This window comes from Rana temporaria, chromosome 4 (genome assembly GCF_905171775.1).
Source record: "Rana temporaria chromosome 4, aRanTem1.1, whole genome shotgun sequence".
In the NCBI taxonomy this organism is placed as follows: Eukaryota; Metazoa; Chordata; class Amphibia; order Anura; family Ranidae; genus Rana; species Rana temporaria.
In genome coordinates, this window is record NC_053492.1 from 374,074,581 (window position 1) to 374,095,991 (window position 21,411).

Here is a 21,411-nt window from a genome sequence, read left to right on the forward strand (position 1 = left end):
GAAGAGAAAGTTGAGAGACGCAAGACCCAGCACTCTGGATGAGCTTAAGGCCGCTACCGAAGCATCCTGGGCCTCCATAACACCTCAGCAGTGCCACAGGCTGATTGCCTCCATGCCACGCCGCATTGAAGCAGTCATTTCTGCAAAAGGATTCCCGACCAAGTATTGAGTGCATAACTGAACATAATTATTTGAAGGTTGACTTTTTTTTATTAAAAACACTTTTCTTTTATTGGTCGGATGAAATATGCTAATTTTTTGAGATAGGAATTTTGGGTTTTCATGAGCTGTATGCCAAAATCATCAATATTAAAACAATAAAAGGCTTGAACTACTTCAGTTGTGTGTAATGAATCTAAAATATATGAAAGTCTAATGTTTATCAGTACATTACAGAAAATAATGAACTTTATCACAATATGCTAATTTTTTGAGAACCACCTGTATATCAATGGGGAAAGTGAAGGGTCTATACATTTTTATCATAGGTGTATTTTATATGATAGAGACAGAATATCAACCCAAAAATCCAGAATAAACACACGATACAAATGTTATAAATTGAGTTGCAGTTTAGTGAATAAAATAAGTATTTGATACCCAAACAAAACATGACTTGGCACTTGGTGGAAAAACCTTTGTTGGCGAGGTAAGACGTTTCTTGTAGTTAGTGACCAGATTTGCACTAGGGGTGCACCAAATGGAAATTTTGGTGCCGAAACCGATACCGAAAAGGAAGAATACACTAGTCTGAAAACCTAAACCGATAACGAAAATGTTTAATTTTTATTTTTATATATTTAAAAAAAAAATGTATTTGTTTTTATATAACACATTGCTAATAGTATTAGCAAAATTTCCATGCGGTGCACCTCTCTAGCAGATATGATACAGTAGATGGTTTAGAAAATGCAGACATGGTACAGGAGATGGTCAGAGACTGCAGACATACTACAGAAGATCAATGCAGCCTCACCAGTGTCCATCAAATGCAGCCTGCCTGTGCCCAACAGCCTCACCAGTGCCCATCATATCCAGCCTGCCTGTGCCTCCCCAGTGCCCAGCAGCCTACCAGTGCCCATCATATGCAGCCTGCTTGTGCCCAGCAGCTTCACCAGTGCCCATCATTTGCAGCCCGCCTGTGCCTCACCAGTGCCCATCATTTGCAGCCTGCCTATGCCTCACCAGTGCCCAGCAGCCTACCAGTGCCCAGCATATGCAGCCTGCGCCTCACCAGTGGCCATCATTTGCAGCCTGCCTGTGCCTCACCAGTGCCCAGCATATGCAACCTGCCTGTGCCCGGATCAGCGGCGATCTCTGTGTGTCACAGAGCGGATTTGAATTGCCCGGGCCGTAGTAACAATGTCCCGCCACCTGTGACACGTCACACGGATTCAATGTCCAGCCATTGGATCAGTGTGCCGTCTATCACAGGAGGCAGGACATTGTTACTACGGCCCGGACATGTCAGCTCCGTGACACACAGAGATTGAGGAGTGGAGGAGGAGGGAGTGGAGGAGTGGGCGCTACAGAGGGACACTCCTGCAATGGGCGTCACCCGGTGCAGACCACGCCACCTTTCACCACCTTTAGGTATTGGCTGTTTTTGTAATTCGGTCAGTAATTTTCGGCAGCTGAAATTTCAGTGCACCACTAGCTTGCACACATCCCAAGAGGAATGCTGGTCCACTCTTTACAGATCTTCTTTAACCACTTACCCCCCGGACCATATTGCTGCCCAAAGACCAGAGTACTTTTTGCGATTCGGGACTGCGTCGCTTTAACAGACAATTGCGCGGTCGTGCGACGTGGCTCCCAAACAAAATTGGCGTCCTTTTTTTCCCACAAATAGAGCTTTCTTTTGGTGGTATTTGATCACCTCTGCGTTTTTTATTTTTTGCGCTATAAACAAAAATAGAACGACAATTTTGAAAAAAATGAATATTTTTTACTTTTTGCTGTAATAAATATCCCCCAAAAATATATAAAAAAAACATTTTTTTTCCTCAGTTTAGGCCGATACGTATTCTTCTACATATTTTTCGTAAAAAAAAAATCGCAATAAGCGTTTATTGATTGGTTTGCGCAAAAGTTATAGCTTTTACAAAATAGGGGGTATTTTTATGGCATTTTTATTAATATTTTTTTTTACTAGTAATGGCGGCGATCAGCGATTTTTTTTTCGGTATTGCGACATTATGGCGGACACTTTGGACATTTTTGACACATTTTTGGGACCATTGGCATTTTTATAGCGATCAGTGCTATAAAAATGCATTAGATTACTATAAAAATGCCACTGGCAGTGAAGGGGTTAACACTAGGGGGCGGGGAAGGGGTTAAGTATGCCTGGGTGTGTTCTTACTGTGGGGGGGGGGGGGGTGGCCTCACTAGGGGAAACACTGATCTTCTGTTCATACATTGTATGAACAGAAAATCAGCATTTCCCCTGCTGACAGGAACGAGAGCTGTGTGTTTACACACACAGCTCCCGTTCCCCGCTCTGTACCGAGAGATCGCGTGTGCCCGGCGGCGATCGCGCCCGCCGGGCACACGCACGGGAGTCAGTGGCGGCTAATAGGCAGGACGTCATATTACGTGCTCTCGCCTAGGAGAGCCACCTTGTGGACGTATTTCGACGGTGCGGCGACGGCAAGTGGTTAAATCCTTTCCTCGGGAAAAAAAGTCTGGGGCATACACACTGACATACACACTGGGCATACTTCGTCTGACTTTTTCCATTGGAAATTCCGATCGTGTGTACGGGGCTTAACTGGTCATAATTATTCACATTTTTTCTGAACTGTTTGTTGCTTGCTCCACACCTGATATTCTGCCAAAACAGCTCTAGGGGCTCCTCACACCTTTGTGTGCATTAAAAGGACTGTATGAATTTTTGTGCTTTATTAGGGCAGCCTATTCACTGTGAATAGGCTCGCAGCACCTGTCATCGCACGCAAAAAAACACTGGCGCTATTTTTGGCAGAGCAGTTTTCCACAAAGCACACAGTATTCACACTGTTCGGTGCTCTATATTGCAGGTGTGTTTAGTTCTTCTGTATAAAATGTGCCTTTTCATGCAAAGGAGTAAAGCCAGTCTAATGGAAAATTGCTGACTGGCTACTGGAAATGCCACATGCCTGGCTATCTCTGGCGCTTTGGATCACTCTTCCAGAACAAACAAGTCAGATAGCCAGATTCAGAGAAGTTTACGCCGGCGTATCAGTAGATACGCTGTCGTAACTCTGAATCTGCGCCGTCGTACATTTAAGTGTATTCTCAAATTGAGAAACACTTAAAGCGGGAGTTCACCCATTTATTAAAAAAAAAAATGTTTCCCTTTTTTTCCCCCTTAGATTCCTGATCGTTTTGTCTAGGGGAATCGGCTATTTGTTTTAAAATATGAGCAGTACTTACCCGTTTACGAGATGCATCCTCTCCGTCGCTTCCGGGTATGGTCTGCGGGAATGGGCGTTCCTTCTTGATTGACAGTCTTCCGAGAGGCTTCTGACGGTCGCATCCATCGCGTCACTAGTAGCCGAAAGAAGCCGAACATCGGCTAAAAAGTGCCCACTAAGGGTGAACCCCCGCTTTAAATGTAGCTAAGATACGACTGCCTGTGCCGTCGTATCTTAGCTGTCTAGTTCCGCCGGCCGCTAGGGGCGTGAACGCTGATTTACGCCTAGAATGCGTAAATCAGCGAGATACGCCTATTTACGAACGTACGCTTGCCTGTCGCAGTAAAGATACGCCGTTTACGTAAGGCGTTTTCAGGCGTAAAGTTATTCCAACAAAAAGCTGGCCTAGCCAATGTTAAGTATAGACGTCGTTCCCGCGTCGAATTTCGAAAATTTTACGTCGTTTGGTTAAGTCGTCCGTGAATAGGGCTGGACGTAATTTACGATCACGTCAAAACCAAAAAGTCCTTGCGGCGTACTTTGGAGCAATGCACACTGGGAAATGTCCACGGACGGTGCATGCGCCGTTCGTTAAAAACGTCAATCATGTCGGGTCACGATTCATTAACATAATACACGCCCCCTTGTTTCTCATTTGAATTAGGCGCGCTTAGGCTGGCACATTTACGTTACGCCGCCGTAACTTAGGACGCAATTGCTTTGTGAATACAGCACTTGCCTCTCTAACTTACGGCGGCATAGCGTATATGAGATACGCTACTCCTGCCTAATGTTAGGCTCTCCGACGTGAATCTAGCTAAGAGTGTGTGAAGTCAAAATCTAGTCACAACTTCTAACTTGAATATTCGTTCCAGGTCAGTGGTGACAGTAATGCCCCATACACACTATAAGAAAATTGGGCAAACATTTTCACAGAGGAAGAATCGTACAATTTTCCGATAGCGTATACACAGTTTTCGTTAGTCGATTCCGACTTTCACCAAACAAAAATTTACGAAGGGTCAAACAACAAAATTTCACTTGAATGGGAACAGAACGAACAATTCACATTTAATATGTACCTTTTCCCTATGATTTTCGTACGAGAATTATCAGATACTAAAGACTGCGCATGATCTGAAACAACAAATATAAAAAAAAAAAGCCTTTGTCGTACGAGAATTTCCATACATTATTTCTATCCTCGGTTCCGACTTGCTGTGAAACATAGAGGAAAGTGGCAGATCGTTTGTCCGATTTTCTCATAGTGTGTACAAGGCCTTATGAGGCCACTGGATCAGCATGGCAGGCAGGTGTCCTGATAAAATAGGCAACTCGGCAGAAAAATCCAACCACATCACTTCCGCTTTCTTTAACCACTTGCCGACCAGCACACGCAGATATACTGTGGCAGGTCAGCTCTCCTGCGTGAATGTCAGTCCCTGCATGAAGGATAGCGGGCGATTGTTACGGGAGGGTCCCGCGGACTCGATGTCCGCTGGCGATCCACGATCACGGTGAAGAGAGACAGAATGGGGAACTGCATATGTAAACAAGGCGATTCCCCATTCGGCCAGATGACATGACAGAGATCTACTGTTCCCAGTGATCGGGAACAGTGATCTCTGTCATGTTCCAGTAAGCCCATCCCCCTACAGTAAGAACACACTCAGGGAACACACTTAACCCCTTGATTGCCCCCTAGTTTTAACCCCTTCACTTCCAGTGTAATTTTTACATTGATCAGTGCATTTTTACAGCACTGATCAGTGTAATCATGTCACTGGTCCCTAAAAAGGGTAATTTGGGGTCAGATTTGTCTACCGTAATGTCACAGTCCCCCTAAAAATAGCAGATCGACGCCATTACCAGTAAAAACTAAAACTAAAATAAAAGTCCCTAAATATATCTCGTAGTATGTTTGTGATAACTTTTACGCAAACAAATCAATAGACGCCTATTGCATTTTTTTACCAAAAATATGTAGAAGAATATATATCGACCTAAACTGATGAATAAATTAGTTTTTTATATATATTTGTTTTGTATATGTATTATAGCAGAAAGTAAAAAAAAAAATGTTTTAAAAAAAAATTGCTGGTCTTATTTTGTTTATAGCGCAAAAAATAAAAACCGCAGAGGTGACCAAATTCCACCAAAAAAAGCTCTATTTGTTGGTAAAAAAGGACGTCAATTTTTTTTGGGTACAGTGCTGCATGGACACGCAATTGTTGCAAAAAATGGCCTGGTCATTAAGGGGGCAAATCCTTCTGGGGCTGAAGTGGTTAAACCATTAGTAATTGCTGATTTGGATGAATTGGTGTTTGTACACAACACCAGCTACCGAATACAGCCCAGTACAGGAAGATTTTGCTGTTTTCACAGCACAGCGGCTAACAAGGACAAAGTTAACGCCGCCTCAAGGGCGGACATTTTCTTGGTTAGTTACAGAGCGGAAGTAACAATCTCCGCCGGACCGTTTTCATCGGACATGTCCGCTCGGAGATTTCAGTCTGATGGTTGTACACACCATCAAACCGAAATCCGCGCGGACAGACAGCGCAGTGACGTGGCCGCGCCATCGCCGTGACGATGACGCAGCGACGTGCGCGACCCTGGAAGGTCAATGCTTCCACGCATGCGTCGAATCACTTTGACGCATGCGATGGATGGCGGCCCAGCGGACATGTCCGGTAAGTCGTACAGACGACCGAACATGTCCGACGGACAGGCTTCCAGTGGACATGTTTCTTAGCATGCTAAGAAAAATTTGTCCGCTGGAAAAATGTCCGATCCGCCGGACATTTGTCCGGTCGGCCGTACACACGACCGAACATGTCTGCTGAAACTGGTCAGCGGACCAGTTTCAGCAGACATGTTCGGTCGTGTGTACGAGGCCTAAGGTCCATCGACAAAAAAAGTCAGATGGAGGCTACACACGGCCGGACTTTCCGAGAAAAGAGCATGTGTGACTTTTTTTCTCAGAAAGTTCTGCTGTGTGTATGAGACATTAGTGCACTTCCATTCAATTCCTTTGCACTTTTTGCCCTCCCCCTCCCTAGATGGTTAGGGCTTGGACTCTATAGTTATTTGATCCATCCCCCGTCTCCATTCTGGCATAGGTGAGAATAACATGTCACTCTCTAACCGTTGCCATCTGGGATACTGGTGTCACATGTCCTAGAAGGTATTTAGCTTTGGGGGAAGTAAACAGATGCAATGCCAGATCTCGCACATGTGCAGACAAAGATATGGCTCCAGGTCTGGTTACGTATTCTTCTATGAATGGAGGAAAGCAATGACTCCTGCCACATGTGACATCAAGCACTTCTATCTTTCGTTCATAGAAGAATCTAAAAGCAGACACAGTACCAGATCTCTGTCTGTGCATGTGTGAGATCTGCTGCTGCTTACCTGTTGGGCCGCTTGCAAGAGGCAGCAAGAGAAATCTGGCTCCCCATGACAAAGGAAGTAGATGGCAACATAGGACAAGACCTGGAGAGCAGGCCAGAGAGAAGAGGAAGATGCTGGAGCCGCTGGGCTTGTAAGCCCATACATGAATCCATTTTTTTTTTTGTTTAACCAGCAAGTTGAATGAAAAAACTAACTAATCCTCCATCCGCACACTCAATGTGGATGGGGGAATGCTCCCCGCTGAGGTATTGAAGTGTGACAGACGGGGAGTCCTATTCCAACTACCCTGTAAAGGAAAGATGTCTATACTTACCTATTCTAAATGCAATATGGTCGGGGGGGCGTGGCTAGCCATCGAGCTGAATGGACGGCTGACTTCTCAGCTCCAGCACTGACCGGAGATTCGACCCGCCAACAGCGCAGCACGGACCGCAGAAATGCAGGACACAGACCCTCACGCGATGAGGAACCAGCCCGGACACTCCAGGAAAAGAAAGGAGGAACGAGTGCCGCGGAAACTCACAGATTTCTTCGCCACAGCGCCGGGAGGCCGAATCCAAGATGGCGCCCGCGATCGCTCACCGCGAGGTGACCGCTCATACACAGACTTGCCTGACGAGGAGGACCTATTCGGCGGGTCACAAGCGACATACCCGGCTTCCTTCAACGCTCCGGGACCTCCATCCATTTCCAACAGCCCTGCTAAGACGCGGATGCGACTCGAATCAGACCCGCAGGCCTCGGAGGTAAGGCCTGACAGTCTCCTAACAGTGACTCCCACAGCATCCCCCATTGCGGCCTTCCCTACATCAGGCCAGCCTGTAGTAGACACACAGCTCAAGGAAATGCTGACCTCCCTACACAGCTCCCTGCACAGTGATATTTCCCATATGCTTGCAGCATTTAAACTAGAAATGGGACATGTAGGTCGCAGGATGGGACACGTTGAAACACAGATGAGTGCCATGACAGAAACAGTAAATGATCTGGTAGACGCCCATGACCACGTTAGAGAGGAACAACAGTGGGTGAGAGCTAAAATGGCGGACCTCGAAGACAGATCGAGGCGCAATAATGTCAAAATCCGCGGCATACCTGAGTCGATCACGCCAGCCGACCTCAACGATTACGCTAGGAAAATGATTTCCACCTTGCTACCAGACCTTCCTCCTGTGGAGACCATCATAGACCGCATCCACCGCCTACCGAAACCCCCCCACCTAGCTGCAGAAATCCCCCGCGACACGCTGATGAAGATACACTTCTTTCACACTAAAGACATGCTCCTCGCCAAGAATAGACGCATGGACCAGCTACCACCACCGTACTCCAAATTGCAGCTATACGCAGACATATCCCAGTATACCAGGCAACAACGCAGGCAGCTGCAGACCATTACCAAGCCACTAAATAATCACAAAATACCCTACCAATGGGGGTTCCCGACCAAAATATTAGTGACAAGGAATGGGGTTAAACATGCTATCCGCAGCGTAGAAGAAGGCATAGGTCTACTCAAAAAGTGGAAGATCATCCCGGATGGGGAACCTATGCACCACACACGGGTTACTGAAAACCAGATGTCCACCTCCACTAACCCCCACCACAGTGGGATCAAATGACCAAGTCACAGTGCTGCTCTACAACAAGTTTAAGATGCACTCCGGTCCAGTGCCTGCTCGATACAGTTAGTACACGAACTTTTACCCCCCAAACCCGCTCAGTGGTTCCTCTGATATACCACTGACCCCTGTTTTTGTTTGTTGCTACTATCCCCCTTTCCCCGGACTGATCCTAACATACCTGAGTCCCTGTGCATTAACCATTGTCCTCTTTCCCCTCCTACCCGTCTAATCCCGGAAGAGCACCTACCTACCTCGCAGCCCTTACTGAAGAACCTACTTCGTGATCCTCCGGAACTCCAGAGCCTGCAATCCTTCCTCTGAACCTACCTGCGCACCGCACGAACTGTGAGTACCCCCTCTTTCATTTACACACCACTCCACTTTTCAAGATGCCGAAATTTCTATCTCTTAACGTGAAAGGCCTCAACCACCCAGCCAAAAGGGCCTCACTATGGAAGACCGCCCGGGATTCCGGTTGTGACATCCTTTGCATACAAGAGACACACTTTAAGCTCACTGCAGAACCCAAATGTTCACACAAGGACTTTCCAGCAATATTTAAAGCCTCCGGCCCTGACAAAAAGAATGGCATACTTATGGCCTTCAAGACCACGGTGACCCTAGACGTACACAACACCCTCACTGACCCAAATGGAAGGTACCTGGCACTAGACTGCTCACTAAACGGTGTTCGTCACACCATTGTGACGGTATACGCCCCTAACAAGAACCAAATTCCTTTCTTGTCCAAACTGATGAAAAAGATAAACCGATTTAAACAAGGCCGCCTCATCATGTGCGGAGATTTCAATATGGTACCAGATAACTCAATGGACGCTTCATCTAGAACATCCAGGACATCATCGCCCATGGGCGCTTTCATACGCTCCCAAGATCTGTACGACGTGTGGCGTTGCCACCACACTACGGAAAAAGATTACTCCTTTTTTTCTCCGTGCCATAACTCCTACACTAGGATCGACTACTTCCTGATCGATAAATGGACCCTGACCACTGCTTCAGCTTCGGAAATAGGCACCATCACGTGGTCAGACCACGCGCCTGTCACCCTAACTATCAACGGCTCTCCATCAACATCTACCTCGAGGGTTTGGAGGGCCAACTCAATCCTCATGAACTCACCTCTGTACTCAGACTACATTAAGACCTGCTTAACAGAATTTTTTGAATTAAATGCACATTCGGTAGAAGATAACTCTACTCTATGGAATGCCCATAAGGCGTTCATACGGGGAATTCTAATCCAACTGGGAGCTAGAGAGAGGAGGAGGAGATCACAGCGCCTTGATTCCCTGACAAAAGAAATCCAAGCACTAGAAATCCAAAATCAATCTCATCCTGATAGCGCCCATAAAAACAAACTAGGATTCCTTAGGCAGGAATTGAGATCCCATCTTCTAGAATCATATGAGAAAGCCCACACCCGATTCGGAGCCAAACACTACTCCACCGGTAATAAAGCCGGGAAAGCCATGGCCGCCAGAATTAAAGGGCATTATGCCAAAACAAAGATTGCCCATATCTACCACCCCGCCTCCAAACAAAAATTGACAGACCCCTCGGCCATTGCAGATGCCTTTCGCCATTACTATAATACCTTATATAATTTAAGGGATGACTCCTCTACCCCTCAACCCTCCCCCCGTGACATTTCGACCTTTCTAGATGAAATTAACCTCCCCAAACTGTCTGGCGACCAACTTTCAACACTGAATGCCCCATTCACCCCCCAGGAAATCCTACGAACCATCTCAAACCTACCCCCAAACAAATCCCCGGGCCCAGATGGACTCACTAGCGAGTACTACAAACTCTTCGGCCTCACGCTGGCACCATACCTCGCAAATGTTTGCAACGACGCTGCCTCTTCCTCCTCTCTCCCCCCAGAAATGTTGTCCGCATTAATTATCACACTGCCGAAGCCAGGCAAGGAACCCACCCACGCGCAAAACTTCCGCCCTATATCTTTGCTCAACATAGATACCAAGATTTATGCCAAAATTATAGCTAACAGGTTGATCGACTTGATGCCCTTGCTCATCCATACAGACCAATCTGGGTTTACGAAGGGAAGACAAACATACGACGCTACCCGCAGAATCCTTAATATCATACACAACGCTGGGACCACACGAACGCCTTCTCTGCTCCTATCCTTGGATGCGGAGAAGGCGTTCGATAGAGTCCATTGGAACTACATGAGGGCGACTCTCGAAAAATTCGGCTTCCAAGGCCCCATACTATCGGCCATACTAGCACTATATTCCTCCCCCTCTGCCCAAGTATACTCCTCAGAGATGCTCTCGCGACCCTTCCCCATAACTAACGGCACCCGTCAGGGATGTCCTTTATCCCCGCTCATATTCAACCTGATTATGGAACCCCTCGCGGAACATGTCAGAAGCCACCCCACCATAGCCGGATTCAGATTAGGCAAGATAGACCACAAAATAAATTTGTTCGCAGACGACGTAATACTTCTACTCACAAACCCAATATCTTCCCTGGCTTCGGTACAACTGCTATTACAGAGATTTAGCGCTGTTTCTTACTATAAGGTAAACGAGCAAAAATCACACATTCTGGATCTAGGCTTAGATGCCATTACTAGCAACATACTCAGACATACTTACCCATATCCCTGGGCAGAGGACGGAATAACATATCTGGGAGTAACTCTATATAAATCACTAAGCGATACTTCAAAACATAACTACGCCACTATTAAACAAGTACTGATAAAAGAGACCAACAACCTTTCTAAACATGAGTTCTCCTGGGCAGGTCGCCTAGCGGCATTCAAAATGATGCTACTACCCAAACTATTATACATCTTCCGCACGCTGCCCATACCTCTCTCCCACTCCTACCTCAAATCCCTCCAATCCATCCTAACTCAATTTGTCTGGCAAGGTAAAAAATCTCGTTGTGGACATACCAAACTCATCAAACACAGATCAGTGGGCGGGATGGGCCACGTTGACATAAGGGATTACTATTGGTCTTCCATCCTCTCCCAAATGAGAGACTGGTTCTCCAACACACCGTCCACGCTATGGGGAGACATAGAAAATACCATGACACCAGGATCTACCCTATCCAGGTGGCTATTTAGCACAACGACACAGAACACGCAACTGTCTCTCCTTTCACCGACCATCCAGGCCTCTGTAAAGGCATGGAGAATCCTTCACAATACCCGATGGACAAACCAATTAACCAAACCTATCCCTATCCCCCTAGAGACTCTAGAGCTACTATCCCCCGACCTGCACATCCCGACCTGGCTCACGAGCCACATACACTCCACCTCTGAACTGCGAACCCTAGTGGCCACTACCTCTTTTTTACAACTCCAACAAAAGTTCCTAGCGCCTGCCAAGGACTACTTCAACTACTACAGATTGCAGAAGTGCCTGGCAGCAAACCCCTCTATGGAAGGCGCACTACCCATTCGGATATGGAACTACTTCCTGGGCGACCTTAGCACGCCCAGAGGTACCTCCATATTGTACTCTACTTTCCAAGACAAGACCCTATTCCACAGAACCAAACCCCTAGACGAGTGGGAATCCGAAATTCAAACCCACTTCACTGATGAACAATGGCAAATGGCTATCAAATCTGTTTACAAATATACCTCCTGTACCTCGCTATGGGAGCTGACTCAAAAATTACTGATGAGATGGTACATGACACCCCACAAGATAGGCAAATTTTACCCGCACACCTCTGACCTGTGCTGGAGAGAATGTAATTCACCAGGCACACTTCTCCACATCTTTTGGACATGCCCACACGTATGCCAACTCTGGTCCGCAGTTGAAAAACTCATGCAAGAAATCTTCCATTTCCCCCTACGCTTACCATCCCACCTAGCCATCTTACACCTGACCATCGATGACCTTCCACCTAACCAACGTCTGGTGACCACACACATTCTATTGGCAACGAAACTCCTGATTGCCAGGAAATGGAAAACAAAAGACATCCCCACACTTACAGAAGTGATTAACCTCGTACAAACACACCACACCTATGAGACAATCCTAGCTAGGAGAAAGCCCAACTTCCCCAAACTCCTTGCCCTCTGGAACCCCTGGATCCTCTGGTACTCCAATAAGTATTCCAAATGATACCACTGACTATATAACAGGACCTATACTGGTGCTCTTCCTTTCCCCCCCCCCCTACTGCCCCCTCCCCCCCCCCTCGGCCCCATCCCACCCAGATCCCTAATCCATTGCTCTCCCTATGTTAAAATCTTGACACATCAACACTGGCTTCACACAGAGAATTCTTTGTTGCTTTTGTGGTTTGGATTATGTTCTTCCGTTGTTATTGTTCACCACCGAACCACTCCCCCGCGCACCTTGGTGCGTACGCATCACTGCAAACTGGTTATTATCGGTACGTTGCCGCATGTATGACAGATTGTAAGACCTTATTATTGTACTTGTAACGATATACTTTGAAACCTCAATAAAAACTATTTGAAAATAAATGCAATATGGTCCGGTCACATGATCTCCGGCTTCAGTGAAGAGGAGAGATTGTTGACAATGGCTGCAGAGCCTGCGTGATAACGTCACCCATTCTCAGCTGTCCCATCTATACACTGAAGCTGGCGCTGGGAGACGATCATGTGACCAGACCAGAGTGCCCTCAAAATAGGTAAGTATACACATCTTTCCTTTCCATGCTAGTTTGAATAGGGCTTAGTAGGGGTGGGAGTAGGTTTAAGTATAGTTAGTATTTGACTGGGTTTACCCTAAATATATTAATACAGCATAACAAATCACCAAAAAGGTAAGTAGGGGAAAAGACTGAAATTTGCACTGATAGAGTTAAAGTGTAAGTAAACCCACCTATAATTTTCAGGCAAGGAAGCTTCCATCTTGGCCCATGTTTAATCTTCAACTGCCATGATGTTGCACATGTGATCAGTTATGGCACCAGCCATTGGATGGTTTGACAGTTTGGTTGAGAGCACAACCAACGTGACAGTTAGCAATCCCGGCATGCTGGAAATATAACTGCTTTTTGAAACTGTTAGCTCGATGGGTTTACTTCCGCTTTAAGTTCCTCCTATTCTTCATGTCCGGGAGATGCCACAGGAAATGAGTAGAAATTGCTCCAAAATACAAAGAATTCCCATCTTAGAGAGTTGTCACAGGAACAGGTGTCTCTGTTACTGGAGGATTTTACTTTATTTCCTGCTCTGGTGGCTCCCCCTCCCCCTACTCTCTCCCCATTGGCTCAATAACTTTGATTGACAGCAGCGGAAACCAATGGCGCACCGCTGCTGTCTTAGCCAATGAGGAGGAAGCAGACAAGTCATTTGTGCAACATTGCTGAATCTAGATGGGGCTCAGGTAAGTATTAGGAGGGGCTGAGAGGGGTTACTGCTCACAGAAGTTTTTTTTATCTTAATGCATAGAATGCTTTAAGATAAAAAAAACCTGCTACCTTTAGAACCACTTGTTTGTTAAGTCAGATAAAAAACCTTCTGTGTGCAGCAGCCCCCTCCGCCACCTTAATACTTACCTGAGTATCATCTCTCTACAGAGATGTCCACAGGTGCCTCGGCCATCTGGGACTCTCCTCCTGATTGGCTGAGACACAGCAGTGGCGCCATTGGCTTCCGCTGCTGGCAATCAAAGTCAGTTAGCCAATCAGGAGAGAGGGGGCATGGCCAAACTAAAGTTCTGTGTCTGAATGGACACAGGGAGCTGTGGGCTTTGGCTTATATACCCCCATAGCAAGCTGCTTGCTGTGGGGGCACTCGACAGGAGGGAAGGGCCAGGAGAGCCAAAGAGCACCCAAAAAGAGAAGGGTCTGGCTGCCCTGTGCAAAACCACTTCACAGAGCAGGTAAGTATAAAATTGTTGTTCTTTTTTAGAGAAAAAAGAATAGACGTTACAATCACTTTATGCATACACCAGTGGGGGGGGGGGCGTGTTTTGCTCGGATGGGATGCACAGGTGTTGCATCTGCGTGCAGGTAGTCCCAGTCATGTGAATGGGGGTTCAACATCTGTACAGACACAGCCGCTGCTGGTAATTTGACATCCCTGTGGGTCTTGGTATGTGTCCCTGAACTCAAACTGTCTGTGTTCGCGGACATGCACCCGTGCCCACGCATTTATCAAATTGGGGGCTGTGGCTGTGTCCGTTCTTCCTAATTGACATGAATGAGAATGCCTGCATGCGGATGCTTGGAAAACCTGTGCATTCTATACAGGCAATACACAGCCCTCACACGGGTGTACGCTTGCACAAACGAGGCCTAAATCTCCCAAGCGGGGAGTCGGGGGCACACATCAATAAAAACACACACCTTTTTAAAGCATTAGCACAGACTAGAACCTACTTCATGCAGTCTATATTACTGCTGTACATACACATTTAGCTAGTTCAGTGTTCAAGGCTCTTGTCAGAGAACTTATATAAATATTTCCAACCCCACAGCTTCATTTTACTTACATCTACTTACATTTAGCATGTGCTGGAAACTGATCCTCCTTTTCAATAAAAAACAGAGTCTGTTTCAGAGCCTTTTCTAAACATATGTACTTGTGGAACTTTATCCCAACGCCGGCAGGAAAAAAGGAAAGCCGCAGTAAAAGGAACTCCATCTATAAATCAATTGGTAGAGGAAGGTATAGCTTGTAAATATGGCGCTCTCCTGGGCTGAGTGTGGGAGTCTGGATTACTTGCCGGTTTAACCATCACTGGAAGCTAAGAGTTGTGAAAAGTGTGTTCAGTTCTCTCTATACATTTTTTTTCCACTACTTGCTGCCTACACCCATTAGTCAGTTTCCTCAGCCTCCTCCCTGATGCTGTATTTTTATCTCATACCCTAAAACACTGCGAGCTGCCTACTCGTTTACTGAAAAAACATGAGCAATACATAATACTCTACACGTATACATATGTCTTCCATGAAATCAACCAGTTAATGAAAGGCTTCAACTCTAAAGCAGTAGTTAAAACTGAGTTGTGTGCTCTTTACACTGACGTGTACCTAGATACTTCAAATCATTAAAGTGAAGCTTGTCAGATGACTAAAAATCCATAATCCACTGTACAAGTTTCATGTACAGTGTGGTACGCATCCATGGAAGGGCAGTGGTTACAGAATCTGTACCCAGAGATAGAAAGATAGATAGATAGATAGATAGATAGATAGATAGATAGATAGATAGATAGATAGATAGATAGATAGATAGATAGATAAAGAGAGAGAGAGATAGAAAAAGAGAGCGAGAGATAGAAAAAGAGAGTGAGAAAGGAAAATTTAAAGAAAGAAAGAAAGAAAGAAAGAAAGAAAGAAAGAAAGAAAGAAAGAAAGAAAGAAAGAGAGAAAGGAAGAAAGAGAGAGAAGGAGGAAGAAAGGAAGGAAAAATCAAGAGAGAGAGTGAGAGAGAGAGAGAGAGAGAGAAAGAAAGAAAGAAAGAAAGAGGGGAAAGATAGAGAGAACAGAAGAAAGTGGGAAGAGGGAGGAAGGGAGGGATGAAGGGAGATAGGGAGGAATAAAGGAAGGAAGGGGGAAAGAGAGGGGGAGAAAGGAAGGAACAAATAGAAAGAAAGAAAGAAAGAAAGAAAGAAAGAAAGAAAGAAAGAAAGAGAAAGAAAAGAAGAAAGAGAGAGAGGGGATGAGAGAGAAGAAAGAGAGAGGGAAAGAGATCGAGAGAGGAAAAGAAAGAAAGAGAGAAAAATAAATAGAGAGAGTGAGAGAGAGAAAGAAAGAGGGGGAAAATATGAGAAAGGTGGAAAAAGAGAAAGAGGGGAAAGATAGAGAGAAAGGAAGGAAGTGGGGAAAGAAAGGAAAAGAGGAAGAGTGGAAGATATGGGAGGAATCAAGGAAGGAATGGAGGAAGAGAGGGGGGGGGGAAAGGAAGGAAGAAATCAAGAGAAATAAAGAAAGAGAGAGAAAGTAAGAAAGAATGAAAGAGAGAAAGAAAGAGAGAGAGGGGGGAGAGCAGGCGGAGAGAGAGAAAAGAAAGGGAGAGGGAAAGAGAGAGAGGAAAAGAAAGAGAGACAAATAAATAAATAGAGAAAGAGAGAGGTGAGAGAGAGGGGGAGGAAGATAGAGAGAAAAAAGAGTGGGAAAGGGAGGGAGGAAGAAAGGAAGGATGGTAGATAGGGAGGAATCAAGGAAGGAAGGAAAGGAGGGAGGGAGGAAGAGAAGGGGGGGAGGAATGAATAAATCAAGAGAAATAAAGAAAGAGAGAGAGAGAAAGAAAGAAAGAAAGAAAGAGAGAGGTGAGAGAGAAGTAGAAAGAGAGAAGGAAGAGAGAGAGTGGAAAAGAAAGAGAGAGAGAGAGAGAGAGAGAGAGAGAGAGAAAATTAAATAGAGAAAGAGATGGAGAGAGAGGGAGAGAGAGATCGAGAGAAAGAGAGAGAGAAGAAAGAGAGAGAGAGAAGAAAAAGAGAGAGAAAAAGAAAGAGAGAAAGCAATAGAGAGAAAGAAAGAGGGGAAATATAGAGAGAAAATAAGAAAGTGGGAAAAGAAAGGAAGGAAGGAAAAATGGAAGGAAGAGAGGAAGAGAGGGGGGAGAAAGAAAGGAACACATCAAGAGAAAGAAAGAAAGAAAGAAAGAAAGAAAGAAAGAAAGAAAGAAAGAAAGAAAGAGAGAGAGGGGGGATGAGAGAGAAGAAAGAGAGAGGGAAAGTAAGAAAGAGAGAAAAATAAATAGAGAAAGAGAGAGGGAGAGAGAGAAAGAAAGAGGGGGAAAATATGAGAAGGGGGAAAAAGAGAAAGAGGCGAAAGATAGAGAGAAAGGAAGAAAGTGGAAAAGGGAAGGAAAAGAGGAAGAGTGGGAGATATGGGAGGAATCAACAAAAGAAGGGAGAAAGAGAGGGGGGGGGGAAAGAAAGGAAGAAATCTAGATAGAGAGGGGGTAGAGAGAGAGAGATAGAGGAAGAGAAAGAAGGAGAGAGGGAGTGAAGGAGAAAGAGAGAAAAAAGAGAGAGAGAGAGAAAAGAAACCGGGATAGCGAGAGAGAATAAGAAAAAACTAGAAAGAGAGAGAGAGCGAGAAAGAAAGAAAGAAAGAAAGAAAGAAAGAAAGAAAGAAGGAATAGAGCGGGAAAGAAAGAGTTCTTCTTGTCTGAGATAAAATATTCCGATTCTACAATAAAACGATGAGACGTGTGGAAGGTGTGTACAATCCCCATCCAATTTAAATCTAGGAGTAGAAAACATACAGAAGTGAGTCACTTTCCAATGAGTCAAATCACAGCCGTCTCTCTTTGAGGAACAAACGTCCTGCTGTGTGACGCAGCTTTGTCACCAAATGAGGTGTAATGAATCCCACAATGTTCACCGATTCAACAGAATGCCTAGCAACATACTCCCGGGCACAATAGCTATCACCAAGAACTCTGCCAGAGCGACTGTTATTCTTCAAGGATAGAGGAATAAAGTATGATGCCAGCAATTCTATACAATTAGCAATCTGCTACTCTGCATCTAACAATATAAATCTTGTTCTAAAAGAGACAGCATGTGACCTAATGTGCCTGCCAGACATACAATGTCACAATTACCGCAAGATATAGGAAAGAATCCCAAGATATTATGATAATACTTAAACACACAGCTGACCAGCTTGTCAGCGTTGGACATTGTCTCTATTAATATAAGACCACATTACTGTTCCCCTTTATTGCTAAGTGACAGCTATCTGCCTGATTTTAGGAGGATTATTGAAAGAGCTAACAAATGCAGCTGGTGACACTGAAAGCTCTTAAATGGGACATAAATGTAAAGTGCTTTAAACAAAACGTATCACAATGCGGAATGGTCGGGTCATCAGAGTTTTGCATCTGCTGTCGCATTCTCTCTAATAATTGCCGAATCAATCAATTAGAAATTCTAGGTTTAGGTCTAGATTAAAATGGATATTAAAACACAGCTGTTTTATAATATTTGGTACATAAATCCCACAGGAAAATAGATTAAAATAAAAAAAAATGTATGATCATGATAATAGTCTGTTCACACATTTGTCAAGCCATTAAGTTTGAATGGGACCCCAATGTACCACTGATAGGTACTGCAGCACACAACAGTGTAAGGTGTGATGAGAAAAAGTGCAGCAAGTACTACATTTCTGTGCATTAACCACTTAAGGACCTGACCAATATGCTGCTACATGACCCAAGGGGTTTTTACAATTTGGCACTGCGTCGCTTTAACAGACAATTGCGCGGTCGTGCGACGTGGCTCCCAAACAAAATTGGCGTCCTTTTTTTCCCCACAAATAGAGCTTTCTTTTGGTGGTATTTGATCACCTCTGCGGTTTTTATTTTTTGCGCTATAAACAAAAATAGAGCGACAATTTTTAAAAAAATGCAATATTTTTTACTTTTTGCTATAATAAATATCCCCCAAAAACATATATAAAAACATTTTTTTTCCTCAGTTTAGGCCGATACGTATTCTTCTACCTATTTTTGGTAAAAAAAATCGCAATAAGCGTTTATCGATTTGTTTGCGCAAAATTTATAGCGTTTACAAAATAGGGGATAGTTTTATTGCATTTTTATTATTTTTTATTTTTTTTACTACTAATGGCGGCGATCAGCGATTTTTTTCGTGACTGCGACATTATGGCGGACACTTCGGACAATTTTGACACATTTTTGGGACCATTGTCATTTTCACAGCAAAAAATGCATTTAAATTGCTTTGTTTATTGTGAAAATGACAGTTGCAGTTTGGGAGTTAACCACAGGGGGCGCTGTAGGTTTTAGTGTTCACCTAGTGTGTGTTTACAACTGTAGGGGGGTGTGGCTGTAGGAATGACTTCATCGATCGAGTCTCCCTATATAAGAGATCACTCAATCGATGCAGCGCTATAGTGAAGGACGGGGAAACCGTGTTTACATACGGCTCTCCCCGTTCTTCAGCACCGGAGAGCGATCGCGACGGAGCGGCTATAAACGAATAGCCGCGCCATCGTCCCGGATCGCTCCCGGAGGTAATCCGACCGCCGCATGTAGCGGGGGGGGGGTCCCGATCCGACCCCCCACCCGCTAGAAGGCAGGGACGTACAGGTACGCCAATGTGCCTGTACGTGCCATTCTGCCGACGTATATATACATGCGGCGGTCGGGAAGGGGTTAAGATGCATTGCAGTCCATGTAATTTTTTATTTTTTTATTAGAAATCTGTTTATTGCAATCCATTTACTTTTGTTTAACACAGTGTGCTGCCAGTAGAGAGGGGGAACTAATTAATGGAGTCAACATGGGATGAAGAGCACAGAGGGTCGGGGGGAAGGGGGAAGAAATAGGGGAGAAGCGGCTCCCCCCCTCCCTCTTTTTTTTTCTCTCCTTTTTTCTTTTTCTTTTATCTTATTAAGGATTTCGGTGGGAGGGGGTCATAAGAATGGGAAGTGGGGTTTCAAAGAGATGTCACAGCCGTGAAATAAAGAACCATTAAGTTATTTTTTATTATAGGGTGTTATTAAATCCCTCCTTCTAGTGTGGTATGGGGGTCATAAGGTGATGGGATTTAAAGAGTCACGAAATAGGGAATTATTTTTTTTTCTCCTCCTTTTATCCTATTAAGGATTTTGGTTGAATGGGGTCATAAGAATGGGAAGTGGGGTTTCAAGAGTTGTCACAGCCACGAAATAAAGAACAATTAAGTTCCCTTTTTTTTTTTTTTTTTTTTTTTTTAGGGTGTTATTAAGTCCCTCCTTCTCGTGTGGCATGGTGGTCATAAGGTGATGGGATTTAAAGAGTCACGAAATACGTTTTTTTTTTTTTTCTCCCTCGTATCTCCCTCTACCTCTTGTAGGTGGAGGGTGGATTGGGGGGAAGGGGAAGAGAGGGAAGGGGAAGTAAGAGACATAATCTGAGGGTGCTCTTGGGGGGGGTAATTTATGTATTTTTATATATGTATGGTGATGTTTTTTGTATTTTTTTGTTGTCTTTATTTGTTTATGTTTCTTTTTTTTTGTGTATGTGTTTTAATTTGTTATAATAAACAAAAGAAGCAATTATAAAAAAAAAAACACAGTGTGCTGCAATGCAAAAGGCATTGTGGTGTGAACGGGTCCTAAGCGTATGTATATCTTATGTTTAATGTTGAGCACTGCAGGCTAAAGCCACACTGAGAACATTTGATGATCAGATCAGTGAATGTTCAAATGTCAATACGCCCCACGCAGCCTTAGTAGAAACACCCTGATGGCATCTCCATAGGGGAAAAGTCATAGGTCAGGTTTTGTTTTCCTAGAACAGAGGACAGCACTATATTAAAAATAATCCCCCTCCCCTTTCTATAGGCACAGTGCAGGTTTGTTTCCCAACCAATTTGGAAGCTTACATGAACTTGCTGCTAGATTGCAAATGTCTGCAAGAAAGCATAATTAAAGGCAATGTTTTTTTTTTTTTTTACGTTTTGGATAGAGTAGGGAGGGATTAGAATGGTTGTCAGGTTTTTACTGCCACTGTTAGGGAGATTCACTGTTTATATTTGTTCTGGTTACCATTATTACTGAAAGTGAAAGGTCGCTTTCACATAGACTCAGGCCTCGTACACACGACCGAGTTTCTCGGCAAAAACCAGCAAGAAACTTGCTGGGAGATATTTTTTGCCGAGGAAACCGGTCGTGTGTACATTTTCGTCGCGGAAACTGTCGAGAAACTCAACGAGCCAAAAAGAGAGCATATTCTCTATTTGCTTGACGGGAATGGAGAAAATTGGCTTGTCGAGTTCCTCGACAGCCTAACAAGGAACTCGACGAGGAAAACGATGTGTTTTGCCTGTCGAGTTCCTTGGTTGTGTGTACGAGGCTTCACCGATCAGGTCTGCCTGTCAGTTTTTGAGATGGACCCAATAAGATCATCCACTGCCCTCTATAGAGCGGCGGATGTAAACAGAAATGTGTCCCTTGACACCCGCCGACATCCGATTGGCTAAAAACAGATAGAT